Source organism: Pteropus vampyrus, unplaced genomic scaffold (genome assembly GCF_000151845.1).
Source record: "Pteropus vampyrus isolate Shadow unplaced genomic scaffold, Pvam_2.0 Scaffold450, whole genome shotgun sequence".
Lineage (NCBI taxonomy): Eukaryota > Metazoa > Chordata > Mammalia > Chiroptera > Pteropodidae > Pteropus > Pteropus vampyrus.
Window position 1 is genome coordinate 441,482 of NW_011889231.1, and position 4,505 is coordinate 445,986.

Here is a 4,505-nt window from a genome sequence, read left to right on the forward strand (position 1 = left end):
TATCAGGCCCGGGACCGGCGGAGGCAGGGCTAGCTCCGCAGCCAGGGGAAGTTTGCCAGCACAAAGCCGATGGGCGGGATGGAGGCGAGTTAAAACGTGAAATCAAGAGTATTAATTACTGATAGGATCAGGGAGATGCTTCAGAGAAAGGAACAGACTGGAAGAGTGACCTTGGACTTGGAAGGATGTCTGGGAAGGAAGTCTAGCTATTAACGTGATACGAATTTTGGGATGAGAAGCAGAAAAATGTGTACTATAAATCACAAAAGTCCCCCAGATTGGAAGAAGAAAAAAACGTTTGTCCCCAAAGTTCTTAGACGTGCTGAATGTCTGAGATTTTTCCTGAGCCACTGGGTCCGAAACTCTAAGGCAGTCTTCTTAACCCGAAAGGTGGATGATCCGGCCTCAGCTTTCCCAGTCTTCAAATGAGCAGGTTCTCGTACGGTCTGCCCTATGAAGCTCTTCAGAATTCGGCGATCTCCTCAGAAGCCCAGGACTTCACCACGGGCTCCCAGCACCCTGAGGGGGAGCACGCTGACACCGGGCCAGGCTGCTGAGCCGGCCAGGCCCGGAGTGTCTTCACAGATGTTCGGTCTGGCAGAGAACGGCTGCACCCAGCAGCAGACGGCAGCGGAAACCCCATCTCGTAGCGACTTAAAAGTAAGGGCGTTGGCAGCTCCCTACACTGGGAACCCAGAAGTGGGGTGCACATCAGGGGTGACAAGGGCCACTTTCTCTCAACTCCTTTGGACCCTCCTCTCCTGTCTGTAAACTCAGTCCTCCGGGGAATGACGAAATGGCTACTGAAATAACACATGACTGTATGTAAAGACAGAGCCAGAAAGAGAATCTACTGGAAAGAAACTTCCAGAAAGTAGGAGAAAAGTTACTGGCTTCGCCAGCACACACTTCCTGCCTCATCACTGGCACAAACTGCACAAGGGGGTCTGTGCTGGTCCCTCCTGCTGGCAGAGTGTGGCGCTGCTCTTAGAGTCAGCCAGGGCCCAGGAAGGGAACAGAAATCCGGGCTGTTGGTCACCAAGGGCAGACAGAGCGCTGGGGTCAGGGAAGTGACCCGAGATCTGTACCTGCAAGAGGCCACTGCTGCTCCCGCACCTGGAGAACCCGCACGGGAGAGCAGTGGGGCCCAGGGCCGCCGCCGCTGACGCGGCCACTCCGGCCCTGGGGACCCCAGCGCAGGCGCCCCCGGCGGCTCAGAGGCAGCGCTCCGCGGGACGGTCCCTCCCGGCAGGGGCCGCGGGGAGGGACTGGCGCTCGCCTCGCTCGCCTGGAGGAGACGGGAGAGGCCACGTGTCACACCCGCCCCCGCGTCGCTGCGGTGATGCTAACAGATTCCGCTCTCAAAGCGCCACGACGTGGCTGGGAACAGAGTCTGTCGCCGCCTTTCTCCGCTGAACTCGTCGTTTAGACGGAGCCGCAGCGGGAAGGCAGCCTCGTTTCCAGCGGGACCGGAGCCCCACGTCGCGGCCTCCCTGGACCTGCGTCCAGCTGCTCGGCCATTCGCGAAGGACTGCTCCAAAAACTTACTCTCACCGTACTTGCCCTCTAGAAATTTCTAAACGCCGTGTGTTCTCACGTAAGGACTCTTCCTTCTTTCTGATCACGAATACAATTCAAAGGGCAATCGGCCTCCTCTGCGAGGGCTGCTCGGTCCGTACTGCGCATGCGCCGACGCTGCCACGCGATCTCCTGGCTGTTCGGTCCGTACTGCGCATGCGCTGATGCTGCCGCGTGCTCGCCTGGCTGCTATGTGCTGGTCTCGCTATTTCGCACTTTCTTTCAGATGACAGGTTCTGGCCGTGCCCTTCTTCTTTCTGGTTTTCTTTTAACATGTGTTCCTTATCCCTACTTCAATGCTCAAGCATGCAAAAGTACTTACTGACCGTAATTGTAATTACATTGTCTTTTTTGCTATATTTAAACTACAAAGAAATAAAGCCAGTTGTAATAATTCAAAAAGTATAGAGGAATAGAAAATTACAATAATAATCTCTTCCGTCAAATCCCTTTCCATTTTTGGAAATCACGTTAGGTATATATTTCAAGATTTTTAAAAAAAAAGTTAACAAAAATATTTAAACGTGTAATATTTCAAACATACAAAATATTAATGATGATTAGTGCTATTCAACTTTCGTTAAATAAAAATGTCAATTTATTCATTGTCCAGATGACATATGTTAATATTTTTAAATATTTGCTTCAGATTGCTTGTGCTTGAAGAAAAATAAAGCATTCGAGTCACTAAAAGTTCAGGCCCATCTCTTCCTGCCCTCCCCTCTGCCTCGCCCACCTGCAAACTGTCTCTCTGGCAGGTGCTCCCAGAACAGACCTGATCCAGAGGAATAAGAACTGACAGAAGTCTCGGAATCCGCTGCTGGTGCGTAGCATCCTCACAGGAGTTCTGCTTACCCTGCTATGCAGTGTGTTGGAGGAGGCGGGGGGGGGCATAATTTGCCTTCTACTGTTCTGCGTTCCTCTGGTTGGTCTGATAATCAAATTGACAAGAGACAGACTAACAGGAGAACATAAGCAGAACTTTTCCTCCTACGTACATATCAGGGTTCCATAGGAATATGGGGCCGCAGGACAAATCAGGCAGTTGAGGCTTACATGCCATCTTGAGCTAAGGAGGAGGGGTGGGGGTAGCTTTGTGGACTTCAAAGGAGAGGAAGGCAATTCACAAGTAGCTGAGAAGGAGCAAACACGTGGTCAAAAGCTTCTTGCCACCCAGAAACAGTGGGACACACAGGAAGCCCAATAAACAGACTCTGCAGGCTCCTGTGTCTGCCGCATTTAGATCCTATTATGCCAAGGTGACACTTTCTTTAAGCAGGTTTTTCTATCTGAATTCCTTTAGGCAGGTAAAGGGGGTGGGGGGTGGGGTGGGTAAATAGACCTTCTTGAATCTTGTCTCTTACAATATGAATATCCCCAAAAGTCACACTTTGCTCTCATCAACTACATATGTACATGTTCATAATCAATGCATGCCATTGTTTCATGTATTTTTAAATTTATAAAGCTGGCATCACACCGAACACGTCATTTTGTAACTTGCATTTCCCCCACTTGTTATATTTTTGAGATTTATTCATTTTAATTCGTGTCGTTCTTGCTCACTGATTTTAACCTAACCCGGGTTCCTGTTGCCTCAAGCTCTTACTCAAGAGCTGTTTGGAGTAAAGACCTGAGCTTAAACTTTCTTGGTTGTACTAATTGTAAGGAAACAAATTTGCCACCCATCACTACATCTCTCTGGCATCAGGATTATTTTAGGCTGGGACATGGGAGAAGCTCTGAGACCCAAGCAGATACACCCTTTTAGAAGGGACACTGACATTCGTAAAGGCAACCTCTAATCGTGAGGGGGTCTTGCGCCCTGCACAGACCCACCCCCAGAATACTCACCAGCAGAAAAGTGAAGCCTCAGTCTGCACAGCCTTGCTCACGCTCACGCTCACGCTCACGCTCACGCTCACGCTCACGCTCACGCTCACCTAGTCGCCTCCCAGACTGACCCTCCCACCCCGGCATCTTTTGTCTGCAGCTGGAGATGGTATGTCAGGCGGTGGCTTCGGCCACTTTGGGGAGTCCATGTCCCTGGGTCCCTCCCATGGGCACAGGAGGTACACGTGTTGTTAAAGGTTAATTCGCTTTGCTCTTGCTGTTCAGTCTCACGTCGACTCGGTGATCAGACTACCAGGAGAACTTAGAAAAGCGGAGGAAATTATTTTCCACAACAAACCGTATCCTCAAACGTACTGAGTACTGGGCCGGGCGGATGGCGTGCGGGCAGCTCTGCGCATCTCCTCCTGCGACCACATCAGAGTGGCGACGAAACTGTGGACAAACAGCGGGCAGATCTGCTTGGGGTCTGGAGGGACAAAGGCCCTCCAACTAGGGAGAGGACTGAGAAATCACCCTGGGTCAGCGGGATGGGGCAGAGACGCGAGGCTGCCCGGTCCCCCTCCTACGGGCCAAGGAGACAGAGGCTTCGGCAGCTGCGGCCGGCAGGTGCAGACGTTCGTCTGACGGGGACCAGACTCTCATGGTAACAGACTCACTCGCCCTGAGCTTCAGTACTGGAAGGGAGGGGCACCAGGGACACATGGGGGGACATCGAGGTATCAGGCCTCCTGGCAAGGGCCAGAGGGGCGGCCTTCCCCGGGCAGAAGTGCTGGTGGCATCCACTGATCCTTGTTTGAGCCCTCCCCCGCCCCTTCCCCAGCATCTGGTTGCAGCATCACCACAGCTGAGACGTCACCAAACTGGGTGACAGGGGTCGCTCAGCCCTGAAACTCCCCGCCTCCCGACTTGAGGCCTGGTGTCCTTGGCCTGCTCTGTGCCCCTTGCTGTGCGGCCCCAATCCCCGCACTGGTGACACCTCACTTCGGGTTCTGGCCTCTGAGGCACAGCACCGGTGGCAGCCATCTGTGGGTTGCTTGATGAGTCTTGCCAGGTGGTCCTGGAAGGGCACGGGC